The following is a 14,340-nucleotide window of genomic DNA, read 5'->3' on the forward strand; positions in this document are numbered from 1 at the left end:
CTTTCTATTTTTACCACATGGTTATTTCACACAACAAATATTCAGCTGAACTGTGTGGAAGACTACAAACAATAGGCGTTTGAGGTTTGCAAATGCTTGTTTCCTTTCAACCTTTCAAATGTATCAGAAGAGGCCTCTAAGAATAGCACCTATTAGTATAACACAAAAGTTGGGGCGGTGGGAGGGGGGGAAGGGTGTCTGGTTTTTAAATAAACAATTAAATGTGGATATAGGTTAAGAAGTTTGTGGAACCCAGACTCTAACTTCTTCAGCTGCGCTTACTCTGTGGAGCCAGAAGCCAGTATTTATGGAGTTTAATTATTCTAAGGGGCCAACGCAGAAAATCCTGGCTTTAGAAACAAAACCTGCTTTTCTTGTGATGGCAAGACTGACTAAAGTACTTAAGGTGAATGTGTCAGTGCCTCTTTTAGTAGAAACCGATCACATAAGTCATCCATGCTCAACGCAGACAAGTTAGAGAACACGGAAGGGAAAAGCTGCTTAACAGAACCATTACTAACACTTTGGTGTTTCCAAATGCACATACACACACACACATGCGCACACACACACACACACACACACACGTGTGTGTGTGTGAGTGCGTGTACGGTGAACTACAGTTTTGTATACTTTATAACACCTTTCATGCAAGTGAATACGTAACTACATCATCGCTTTTAATAAACTGTGAAGAACTTTTTTCTAGAAGATGTACTAGCTCCCATTGCTAGGCATTTATTTTGATTCCAATTTAATTGGAATTCATTAATTAATTAAATTAATTTCACTATTGTAAGAAACACTGCCATGAAAACCCTTGTATATTTATTTATACCACTCTCGTCAGTGGGATCATAAATATATTAAAAATTGAATGTGGGGTACCTGGGTGGCTCAGTTGGTTGAGTGTCCAACTTCGGCTCAGGTCATGATCTCGGGGTTAGTGGGTTTAAGCCCCACATTGGGCTCTCTGCTGTCAGCATGGAGTCTGCTTTGGATCCCCTTTCCCCCTACCACTGCTGTCCCTCCCCCACTCACACACACACACACACTCTCTCTCTCTCTCTCAAAAACAAATATTAAAAAAATTGAATGTGAGGCATTTTTATTAAAAACTTGATTCAATTTATCAAAATTTGTCAAAAATAAGCATTTTGTTTATAAAGCCACAGCTGGAAGAGAGTGCTTCTAGCCCAGTGGATCTCAAAGTACAGTCCCTGGACCAGCATCATCAACACTGCTTGGTAACTTGCTAAAAATGCAGATTCTTGGGGCACCTGGGTGGCTCAGCTGGTTAGGTGCCCGACTCCTGATCTCAGCTTGGGTCTCAATCTCAGGGTCGTGAGTTCAGGCCCCATATTGGGCCCATGCTGGGCATGGAGCCTACTTTAAAAAATGCAGATTCTCATGGGGCGCCTGGGTGGCTCAGTCGGTTGAGCAACCGACTTCGGCTCAGGTCATGATCTCATGTTTTGGCTTGTGGATTCGAGCCCCACATCGGGCTCTGTGCTGACAGCTCAGAGCCTGGAGCCTGCTTCTGATTCTGTGTCTCCCTCTCTCTCTGCCCCTCCCCCACTCATGCTCTGTTTCTCTCTGTCTCAGAAATAAATAAACATTAAAAAGATTTTTTAAAAAATGCAGATTCTCAAGACCTACCTTAAACCTACTGAAGCAGCATCTCCAGGGGTAGGGCGCAGTGAGCTGGTGATTCTGATCTTCCCACTCATCTTCACTGATGTTTACTACTTCCTGCCTGGAATTCTAGCCATTTGGTCTAGAGATGTTCACACCACTAATTCCTTGAAAATATGAACTGTGAATCATATTCCTGTTTGCACTCTACCACGGTTCTGTGCCAGGAAAGCTCAATAGACACTTCATCACCAAGTGATTTGTAGTTAAATGCAGTCTTACCCATATTTCTAACTTTTTGTGTTAATAACCTTATAGTTCTAAATGAACCAGAAAAGAAATGCTCTGCCCCTGCAAATAGGTGGACTAATTCCCTCTCTTCCAGTGACACAGCTTGACTGACCCAACTAGAAGTGGCCTCAAAAAGCAATTGGTCTGGTACATAATTACTGCCAGAAAGAACAGCTCAATATTGTCCTTTCCAGAACAAGTAGTCTCTAAAGTTCAAATGGCCAAGTTAATTAGCTCATTTACTGGGGTCCAGGAGCAGCCACCTCACCTAGGAAGGCACGTGGATGGCCATCTGTGCCACATGCAGTCAGACATACCCAAGAGCATTACTGAGCCCCTTCTGGGGCTGGGATGGACGATGGAGGGCCTGTGTCCTGACTACCTCTTTTCAGCTGAATAGAGTGGAACTGGGGTCTCAGCTCAGCACTCAGCAAAGCAGATCCAGGATCATATGTCTTGGTTCTGCACGCAGGCATTCACTCTGCAGAGTTTAACCCCACTGGCTTGGCCCTGGTCCTCTGTCCAGGATAAGTTCGCACCTTTTATTAGAATGTCAATCCTGACGACTGCTGTCCGAAGCAGATGGCTCCCTCTACAGACAGCAGCGCAGAAGATAAATCGAAAAAGAATTCTCTTGAATCATCTATTCCTTCTGTGAAAGCCAAAAGAGATGTTTCCACAAAACACTGCAAGGGCCATCTCTCCTTCCACATCTCCTAGAACAAGAAAGTTCACTACTACAGTAGATATGTATTATTATCTTTGGCCTCACATTCTTCTTCCCTTGTTCGAAGAATCTTCCACTTTGTGAGACAGAGTCTGGCTCCCACTAAAGAAGCTAAAAATACTGGACGCTCATTCTCCCAGCCTCCCTTATTGTAGGCACATTGTGTAGGCGCATGACCAGCCTCTGCCAATGACAGACATCTTCTGCAGAGTGTCCATCAGAAGTTAGTAATGTCAAGGGACAGAGATCACATGGAATCCATCCAGACAGGGGTAGGGCAGGAGTGGTGGCCACAGCCAGGTTCCTGAGGTGGCAATGGTAGCCAGTCTAGCAATGATGCGCAATGTCCAGCATTAGTGGCCTTGAGGATTCTCAAGTCACCTTGTGAAAAGGAAATGCATCCTCCAGAGTCAGTCCAGCCTTCAGATGATTGTGGTCCTGTGTCTGACTATAGCCTCATGAGCGCCACATGAGCCACAACCACCCAGCCAAGCCACTTCTAAATTCATGACCCAAAGAAACTATGAAAAATAGAAAATGATTATTGTTGTTTTTAGCCAAAAAGTTTTTGGGTAATTTTTTATGCAGCCACAGATAAGCAATATAGGCACCAACTTTTATGAAGTATCAGGAAAAGAAACAAATATATGAAGACTGCTTCTGCATTGACCTTAACACCAGTTTTGAAATCCCTGTTGTACTGCAGCTTGGTTGCTTTAGAAATGCTATGCTACTCTGCTCTGGAAAACAGTGTGAAGGTTCCTCAAAAAATTAAAAATAGATCTACCCTATGACCCAGCATTAGCACTGCCAGGAATTTACCCAAGGGATACAGGAGTGCTGATGCATAGGGGCACTTGTACCCCAATGTTTATAGCAGCACTCTCAACAATAGCCAAATTATGGAAAGAGCCTAAATGTCCATCAACTGATGAATGGATAAAGAAATTGTGGTTTATATACACAATGGAATACTATGTGGCAATGAGAAAGAATGAAATATGGCCCTTTGTAGCAACATGGATGGAACTGGAGAGTGTTATGCTAAGTGAAATAAGCCATACAGAGAAAGACAGATACCGTATGTTTTCACTCTTATGTGGATCCTGAGAAACTTAACAGAAGACCATGGGGGAGAGGAAGGGGGAAAAAGTTACAGAGAGGGAGGGAGGCAAACCATAAGACACTCTTAAATACTGAGAACAAACTGAGGGCTTATGGGGGGTGGGAGGGAGGGAAGGGTGAGTGATGGGTATTGAGGAGGGCACCTGTTGGGATGAGCACTGGGTGTTGCATGGAAACCAATTTGACAATAAATTATATTTAATATAAATAATGTAAAAAAAAGAAAGGCTATGCTACTAACTTTGTAGAACTTATTAATAGAAAACAAAAAGGTGTCCTTTGGAGATGGATAAATGTTCTTAAAAATCATGTGGGAAAATAAATGTCAGAAGATAAGAGCATTTTGAAAAATTAAGAAAATTGGAAAGTAATTGTACTATCAGACATTAAAACATTCCATAAAGGCAGTGTGACTAGAATACTCCGGTACTGACAGAAGATGAAGAAGCTAGAACAGTAGACCAAAATAATCAGAAATGGACAATATCCAGGAGTTTCAATATGACAAAAGGAGAATTTAAATTAAGTGGAAAGGAATAATTCTACTGCTATAAAAATTATGAAAAATAAGACAATAAGAATCCTAGAAGAAAATTTAGGAGTCCATATATATGACTCTTTAACAAACAGGAGAGCTAGAGTCTATCAAAACAAGATAGAAAGGGAGTAGTAATATCTTTGTAATTATTTAGCTTAATATATTGAACATTGAATCAGGAGCAAGTAGTAGGAATATTTTCCTCTACATAAAAGGGTATTAGATATTAAATGTCCTAGTAAACACTTTTTACAAAGAAAAGAAGACCGTATTTGTTTAAGAAAAATAATAAAAATTAGGTGTATCAATAGTTCATGTTGTATTAACAAGGGTGATAACTCAGGCAAATAACACCAAATGGAACCACTTTCCTGAGCAAAGTCCATCTGCTCCTGCCTGTTTCTGCCTCTCTGTTCCTTCTTACCCTGTCCCTTGCTCCTGCGGGGCCTTCATTTTCTCATGGCCAAATCTATGCTTATGTCAGGAGTGATCTCAGTACCTTCTCCTGGAAGCTTCCTTGATGACTTCTATTCCCCCAAATAAAAGCAATCTCCCCATTTTCTGAATCCTTACTCTTGTATAGTTATTTATGCCTGCCTTAGTTCTCCTCTGAAATGATAAGCCTTTAGTGGCAGGATGCAGGCCTAAGACATCATTGTGACCTAATATCATTCCTCTACAAAGTACTCCGTTGGTGGAGGTCATTGAGAAGACCTGACTGCTGGCTGATCAGTGAGCTAGATCTTGGCAATCAGAGGCTCCTCATCCCTTCCTCTGTCATTGGAATGTTCATTCCATTTACCTTCCCTGCTCCCAGAGCCTCCTCCAAAGACACAGTCTTGAGACAATGATGTGGTATTGAGACCATTTGGATAATTAGTACACATGACTAAACCCAGTTAAGACCTCTAATAAATTTTTAAGATTTGGCAGATGGCTGTGGAAATCTAATTGTCTTGCAGCCACTCAAGACAAGCCTTGTATATAAGTTCTCTTGCTTATTAAACCTGCCACCTACCAATCTGGACTGGCCACTCTCTTTCTTCAGTCTCTCCTCCCCTGCCTCGGTGTGGGGCCAGTTTCAGATTATACACAGGAAGCTCCCAAGGAGCTTACAAACCAACATATATTAACTTGGTGAAATCATAATGTGTGAGTAATAAATGAGTGCATGATTACTGAGTTTCTCTCTTAGATAAATTTGATCACTGGAACTTTTTTTTCTAGATAGTAGTAATAGACAGAATGTTCTTTGCTAAAAGTATACTATTAAGAATGAATTATACTATAGTTTCAGAGATTTATTTATATTACAAAGCCTTTTCCCTTCCCCTGTCTGTATCACCACACATCTGCCAAATGAAAGTGGCATGGGTATATTCATGGTAGCAGACACATAGTGGGTTCTCTATAAATTGCCACTAATTCTAAATCTGTTACATCCTTTCAAGGATTAAAGGACTCATAGGAAGTATTAAATTTCTTTAATATATAAACAGAGGGGATACTGGCAAACTGATATTGTGCCTTGTGCACCCACATCAAAATGATTCAAGTAGTTTATGATCCAAAATAACCCTCCCCTCCTCAAATGTAGCGGTTCCAGTGTGCCAGTAATGAAGGATAAAACACTATGTTGAAATAATTCTAATTAGTATGAGAAATTCATTTATTTCAAGGTGAAAAACACAATAGTCCAAGGTTAAATGGCTATCAGTCAACTCTACAGTTAACAGCTTAGAGTTTGAAGAGCTTAAGCAAAGAAGTTTCTAAAAGATTCAGAAGCCCTGATGCTTTCTCTGGTCTATATCAGTCACATTGTTTAGTAGAGATTAAGTAGTTATTACCAAGGTTCAATGGAAGAATTGAGAGGTAACAATTTTCAAAAAGCCAAACTGATCAGATATCTGAACACACTAAAGAGTTGGTTCTTAATGGGCAGAAAAGTCATGATGCATCTGTCATATTCTAATTACTTCCGTGACAACATCCAGTTTGGATCTACAAAATAAGCCTTTTTATAAATATAGTTTACCAACGACTTATATCATTCTGCTGATGACTTCTTTCTCTAGAAGCACAGCCAATTTCACAAACATTTAAAAACATTAAATTTCATATGCTGCCTTGATTCATAATCTGGTTACTAAGAAATATGGAGACATAATTTTCCTTTCTAAGTTCGATGAAGAGGAAGTCAGAAGTCATTTTCTATTCTCACTCAGTAGAGATGGGCCTCAACAGTTACTATAGTAACACCATCTATTGTCTGTGTAATGAGGGCCCATAACCTGTTCATCATCTCAAGTCACTCCTTTCAAAACAACCTCATTCTTGTTTGTTAAAGGTAATCTTTTCTGACCATGTTTAAAAACCACTGGTGCCCTAACCCACAGGATAAAATTCAAGCTCCTTAACCTAGCATGTAAATTATCCATGGGTTTGGCCCTACACAGCCAGGTTTGTTGATCCCTTCCTCACATCTTATATTCCAGTAATACCAAACTTATTAGTTCCATGAATATACCCAGTTGTTCATACTTCTGAGCTTTCATGCTGCTTGATCCTTTCCAGAGAATATTTCCCCCTCCAACCACATGGCAATTCTACTCATCTTTCTATTAATTCATTAAAATATTATTGAAAAAATACTATGTGCCAGGCTATATGGTAGACTTTGAGAATACAACAGTAAATAAAATCTTGGGAGGGGCACTTGAGTGGCTCAGTCGGTTGAGCATCTGACTTCAGCTCAGGTCATGAACTCATGGATAATGGGTTCGAGCCCTGCATTGGGCTCTGTGCTGACAACTCAGAGCCTGGAGCCAACTTCAGATTGTGTGTGTGTGTGTGTGTGTGTGTGTGTGTGTTCCTCCCCTGCTTCTGCTCAGTCTTTCTCTCTCAAAAATAAATAAAGATAAAACAATTTTTTAAAAATCTTGTAGGAGAAAGGGAAGATGGCGGTGTAGGAGGACGCTGGGCTCACCACGCGTCCTGCTGATCACTTAGATTCCACCTACACCTGCCTAAATAACCCAGAAAACTGCCAGAGGATTAGCAGAACGGAGTCTCCGGAGCCAAGCACAGACGAGAGGCCCACGGAAGAGGGTAGGAAGGGCGGCGAGGCGGTGCGCGCTCCACGGACTGGCGGGAGGGAGCCGGGGCGGAGGGGCAGCTCGCCGGCCAAGCAGAGACCCCGAGTCTGGCTGGCAAAAGCGGAGGGGCCTGACGGACTGTGTTCCGACAGCAAGAGGGACTTAGCGTCTGGGAGGTCATAAGTTAAAAGCTCTGCTCAGAAAGCGGGAAGGCTGGAGGACAAAGGGAGGGAGAACTGCTGAGCCCCGGGACGACAGAGCTCAGTTTGGTGGGGAACAAAGGCGCTCGCCAGCGCCATCTCCCCCGCCCATCCCCCAGCCAAAATCCCAAAGGGAACCAGTTCCTGCCAGGGAAATTGCTCCCTCCGCGCAAACACCCAACTCTGTGCTCCTGCGGAGCCAAACCTCCGGCAGCGGATCTGACTCCCTCCCGCTGCCACAGGGCCCCTCCTGAAGTGGATCACCTAAGGAGAAGTGAGCTAAGCCTGACCCTCCTGCCCCCGTGCACCTTGCCTACCCCAGCTAATACACCAGATCCCCAGCACCACAAGCCTGGCAGTGTGCAAGTAGCCCAGACAGGCCACACCAACCCACAGTGAATCCCGCCCCTAGGAGAGGGGAAGAGAAGGCACACACCAGTCTGACTGTGGCCCCAGCGGTGGGCTGGGGGCAGACATCAGGTCGGACTGCGGCCCCGCCCACCAACTCCAGTTATACACCACAGCACAGGGGAAGTGCCCTGCAGGTCCTCACCACTCCAGGGACTATCCAAAATGACCAAACGGAAGAATTCCCCTCAGAAGAATCTCCAGGAAATAACAACAGCTAATGAACTGATCAAAAAGGATTTAAATAATATAACAGAAAGTGAATTTAGAATAATAGTCATAAAATTAATCGCTGGGCTTGAAAACTGTATAGAGGACAGCAGAGAATTTTTTGCTACAGAGATCAAGGGACTAAGGAACAGTCACGAGGAGCTGAAAAGCGCTTTAAATGAAATGCAAAACAAAATGGAAACGATGACAGCTCGGACTGAAGAGGCAGAGGAGAGAATAGGTGAACTAGAAGATAAAGTTATGGAAAAAGAGGAAGCTGAGAGAAAGAGAGATAAAAAAATCCAGGAGTATGAGGGGAAAATTAGAGAACTAAGTGATACACTAAAAAGAAATAATATACGCATAATTGGTATCCCAGAGGAGGAAGAGAGAGGGAAAGGTGCTGAAGGGGTACTTGAACAAATCATAGCTGAGAACTTCCCTGAACTGGGGAAGGAAGAAGACATTGAAATCCAAGAGGCACAGAGAACTCCCTTCAGACGTAACTTGAATCGATCTTCTGCACGACATATCATAGTGAAACTGGCAAAATACAAGGATAAAGAGAAAATTCTGAAAGCAGCAAGGGACAAACGTGCCCTCACATATAAAGGGAGACCTATAAGACTCGTGACTGATCTCTCTTTTGAAACTTGGCAGGCCAGAAAGGCTTGGCACGATATCTTCAGTGTGCTAAACAGAAAAAATATGCAGCCGAGAATCCTTTATCCAGCAAGTCTGTCATTTAGAATAGAAGGAGAGATAAAGGTCTTCCCAAACAAACAAAAACTGAAGGAATTTGTCACCACTAAACCAGCCCTACAAAAGATCCTAAGGGGGATCCTGTGAGACAAAGTACCAGAGACATCACTACAAGCATAAAACATACAGACATCACAATGACTCTAAACCCGTATCTTTCTAAAATAACACTGAATGTAAATGGATTAAATGCGCCAACCAAAAGACATAGGGTATCAGAATGGATAAAAAAACAAGACCCATCTATTTGCTGTCTACAAGAGACTCATTTTAGATCTGAGGACACCTTTAGATTGAGAGTGAGGGGATAGAGAACTATTTATCATGCTACTGGAAGCCAGAAGAAAGCTGGAGTAGCCATACTTATATCAGACAAACTAGACTTTAAATTAAAGGCTGTAACAAGAGATGAAGAAGGGCATTATATAATAATCACAGGGTCTATCCATCAGGAAGAGCTAACAATTATAAATGTCTATGCGCCGAATACCGGAGCCCCCAAATATATAAAACAATTACTCATAAACATAAGCAACCTTATTGATAAGAATGTGGTAATTGCAGGGGACTTTAACACCCCACTTACAGAAATGGATAGATCATCTAGACACACGGTCAATAAAGAAACAAGGGCCCTGAATGATACATTGGATCAGATGGACTTGACAGATATATTTAGAACTCTGCACCCTAAAGGAACAGAATATACTTTCTTCTTGAGTGCACATGGAACATTCTCCAAGATAGATCATATACTCGGTCACAAAACAGCCCTTCATAAGTTTACAAGAATTGAAATTATACCATGCCTACTTTCAGACCACAATGCTATGAAGCTTGAAATCAACCACAGGAAAAAGTCTGGAAAACCTCCAAAAGCATGGAGGTTAAAGAACACCCTACTAACGAATGAGTGGGTCAACCAGGCAATTAGAGGAGAAATTAAAAAATATATGGAAACAACAGAAATGAAAATACAACAATCCAAACACTTTGGGACGCAGTGAAGGCAGTCCTGAGAGGAAAATACATTGCAATCCAGGCCTATCTCAAGAAACAAGAAAAATCCCAAATACAAAATCTAACAGCACACCTAAAGGAAATAGAAGCAGAACAGCAAAGGCAGCCTAAACCCAGCAGAAGAAGAGAAATAATAAAGATCAGAGCAGAAATAAACAATATAGAATCTAAAAAAACGGTAGAGCAGATCAACGAAACCAAGAGTTGGTTTTTTGAAAAAATAAACAAAATTGACAAACCTCTAGCCAGGCTTCTCAAAAAGAAAAGGGAGATGGCCCAAATAGATAAAATCATGAATGAAAATGGAATTATTACAACCAATCCCTCAGAGATACAAACAATTATCAGGGAATACTATGAAAAATTATATGCCAACAAATTGGACAACCTGGAAGAAATGGACAAATCCCTAAACACCCACACTCTTCCAAAACTCAATCAGGAGGAAATAGAAAGCTTGAACAGACCCATAACCAGCGAAGAAACTGAATCGGTTATCAAAAATCTCCCAACAAATAAGAGTCCAGGACCAGATGGCTTCCCAGGGGAGTTCTACCAGACGTTTAAAGCAGAGATAATACCTATCCTTCTCAAGCTATTCCAAGAAATAGAAAGGGAAGGAAAACTTCCAGACTCATTCTATGAAGCCAGTATTACTTTGATTCCTAAACCAGACAGAGACCCAGTAAAAAAAGAGAACTACAGGCCAATATCCCTGATGAATATGGATGCAAAAATTCTCAACAAGATACTAGCAAATTGAATTCAATGGCATATAAAAAGAATTATTCATCATGATCAAGTGGGATTCATTCCTGGGATGCAGGGCTGGTTCAACATTCGCAAACCAATCAACGTGATACATCACATTAACAAAAAAAAAGAGAAGAACCATATGATCCTGTCAATCGATGCAGAAAAGGCCTTTGACAAAATCCAGCACCCTTTCTTAATAAAAACCCTTGAGAAAGTCGGGATAGAAGGAACATACTTAAACATCACCAAAGCCATTTATGAAAAGCCCACAGCTAACATCATCCTCAATGGGGAAAAACTGAGAGCTTTTTCCCTGAGATCAGGAACACGACAGGGATGCCCACTCTCACCGCTGTTGTTTAACATAGTGCTGGAAGTTCTAGCATCAGCAATCAGACAACAAAAGGAAATCAAAGGCATCAAAATTGGCAAAGATGAAGTCAAGCTTTTGCTTTTTGCAGATGACATGATATTATACATGGAAAATCCGATAGACTCCACCAAAAGTCTGCTAGAACTGATACATGAATTCAGCAAAGTTGCAGGATACAAAATCAATGTACAGAAATCAGTTGCATTCTTATACACTAACAATGAAGCAACAGAAAGACAAATAAAGAAACTGATCCCATTCACAATTGCACCAAGAAGCATAAAATACCTAGGAATAAATCTAACCAAAGATGTACAAGATCTGTATGCTGAAAACTATAGAAAGCTTATGAAGGTAATTGAAGAAGATTTAAAGAAATGGAAAGAAATTCTCTGCTCATGGATTGGAAGAATAAATATTGTCAAAATGTCAATACTACCCAAAGCTATCTACACATTCAATGCAATCCCAATCAAAATTGCACCAGCATTCTTCTCGAAACTAGAACAAGCAATCCTAAAATTCATATGGAACCACAAAAGGCCCCGAATAGCCAAAGTAATTTTGAAGAAGAAGACCAAAGCAGGAGGCATCACAATCCCAGACTTTAGCCTCTACTACAAAGCTGTCATCATCAAGACAGCATGGTATTGGCACAAAAACAGACACATAGACCAATGGAATAGAATAGAAACCCCAGAACTAGACCCACAAACGTATGGCCAACTCATCTTTGACAAAGCAAGAAAGAACATCCAATGGAAAAAAGACAGTCTCTTTAACAAATGGTGCTGGGAGAAATGGACAGCAACATGCAGAAGGTTGAAACTAGACCACTTTCTCACACCATTCACAAAAATAAACTCGAAATGGATAAAGGACCTGAATGTGAGACAGGAAACCATCAAAACCTTAGAGGAGAAAGCAGGAAAAGACCTCTCTGACCTCAGCCGTAGCAATCTCTTACTCGACACATCCCCAAAGGCAAGGGAATTAAAAGCAAAAGTGAATTACTGGGACCTTATGAAGATAAAAACCTTCTGCACAGCAAAGGAAACAACCAACAAAACTAAAAGGCAACCAACGGAATGGGAAAAGATATTTGCAAATGACATATCGGACAAAGGGCTAGTATCCAAAATCTATAAAGAGCTCACCAAACTCCACACCCGAAAAACAAATAACCCAGTGAAAAAATGGGCAGAAAACATGAATAGACACTTCTCTAAAGAAGACATCCGGATGGCCAACAGACACATGAAAAGATGTTCAACGTCGCTCCTTATCAGGGAAATACAAATCAAAACCACACTCAGATATCACTTCACGCCAGTCAGAGTGGCCAAAATGAACAAATCAGGAGACTATAGATGCTGGAGAGGATGTGGAGAAATGGGAACCCTCTTGCACTGTTGGTGGGAATGCAAATTGGTGCAGCCGCTCTGGAAAGCAGTGTGGAGGTTCCTCAGAAAACTAAAAATAGACCTACCCTATGACCCAGCAATAGCACTGCTAGGAATTTACCCAAGGGATACAGGAGTGCTGATGCATAGGGGCACTTGTACCCCAATGTTTATAGCAGCACTCTCAACAATAGCCAAATTATGGAAAGAGCCTAAATGTCCATCAACTGATGAATGGATAAAGAAATTGTGGTTTATATACACAATGGAATACTACGTGGCAATGAGAAAAAATGAAATATGGCCTTTTGTAGCAACGTGGATGGAACTGGAGAGTGTGATGCTAAGTGAAATAAGCCATACAGAGAAAGACAGATACCATATGGTTTCACTCTTATGTGGATCCTGAGAAACGTAACAGAAACCCATGGGAGAGGGGAAGGAAAAAAAAAAAAGAGGTTAGCGTGGGAGAGAGCCAAAGCATAAGAGACTGTTAAAAACTGAGAACAAACTGAGGGTTGATGGGGGGTGGGAGGGAGGGGAGGGTGGGTGATGGGTATTGAGGAGGGCACCTTTTGGGATGAGCACTGGGTGTTGTATGGAAACCAATTTGACAGTAAATTTCATATATTAAAAAAATAAATAAATAAATTTAAAAAAATAATAAAAATAAAAAAAAAAATCTTGTACTGCCTTTGGCACAAAAACAGACACTCAGATCAATGAAACAGAATAGAGAAGCCAGAAATGGACCCACAAACGTATGGCCAACTAATCTTTGACAAAGCAGGAGAGAATATCCAATGGAATAAAGACAGTCTCTTCAGCAAGTGGTGCTAGGAAAACTGGACACAACATGCAGAACAATGAACCTAGACCACTTTCTTACACCGTACACAAAAATAAACTCAAAATGGATGAAAGACCTCAATGTAAGACAGGAAGCCATCAAAATCCTCGAGGAGAAAGCAGGAAAAAACCTCTTTGATCTTGGCCGCAGCAACTTCTTACTCAAGTCTCCAGAGGCAAGGGAAACAAAAGCAAAAATGAACTACTGGGACCTCACAAAAATAAAAAGCTTCTGCACAGCGAAGGAAACAATCAGCAAAACTAAAAGGCAACAGACAGAATGGGAGAAGATATTTGCAAACAACATATCAGATAAAGGGTTAGTATCCAAAATCGATAAAGAACTTATCAAACTCAACACCCAAAAAACAAAGAATCCAGTGAAGAAATGGGCAAAAGACATGAATAGACTCTTCTCCAAAGAAGACATCCAGATGGCTAACCAATACATGAGAAAATGTTCAACATCACTCATCATCAGGGAAATATAAATCAAAACCACAATGAGATACCACCTCACACCTGTCAGAATGGCTAACATTAACAACTCAGGCAACAACAGATATTGGCGAGGATGTGGAGAAAGAGGATCTCTTTTGTACTGCCGCTGGGAATGCAAGCTGGTGCAGCCACTCTGGAAAACAGTACGGAGATTCCTCAAAAAATTAAAAATAGAACTACCCTACGACTCATCAATTGCACTACTAGGTATTTATCCAAGGGATACAGATATGCTGTTTCAAAGGGACACATGCACCCCAATGTTTAGCAGCACTATCAACAATAGCCAAAGTATGGAAAGAGCCCAAATGTCCATCCAGGGATGAATGGATTAAAATGATGTGGTATATATATACAATGGAGTATTACTCAGCAATCAAAATGAATGAAATCTTGCCATTTGCAACTACATGGATGGAACTGGAGGGTATTATGCTAAGTGAAATT

General features: G+C 41.2%; 1 protein-coding gene across 10 annotated transcripts in view; it reads right to left on the reverse strand.

Annotated features, from left to right (window-relative positions):
• The window catches only part of NEK11 (NIMA related kinase 11), a 287,681-nt gene that overhangs the window by 80,971 nt on the left and 192,370 nt on the right, over positions 1 to 14,340 (reverse strand). The window lies entirely within an intron of this gene.

This window comes from Panthera pardus, unplaced genomic scaffold (genome assembly GCF_024362965.1).
Source record: "Panthera pardus isolate Hobbes unplaced genomic scaffold, ASM2436296v1 HiC_scaffold_16, whole genome shotgun sequence".
NCBI lineage: Eukaryota > Metazoa > Chordata > Mammalia > Carnivora > Felidae > Panthera > Panthera pardus.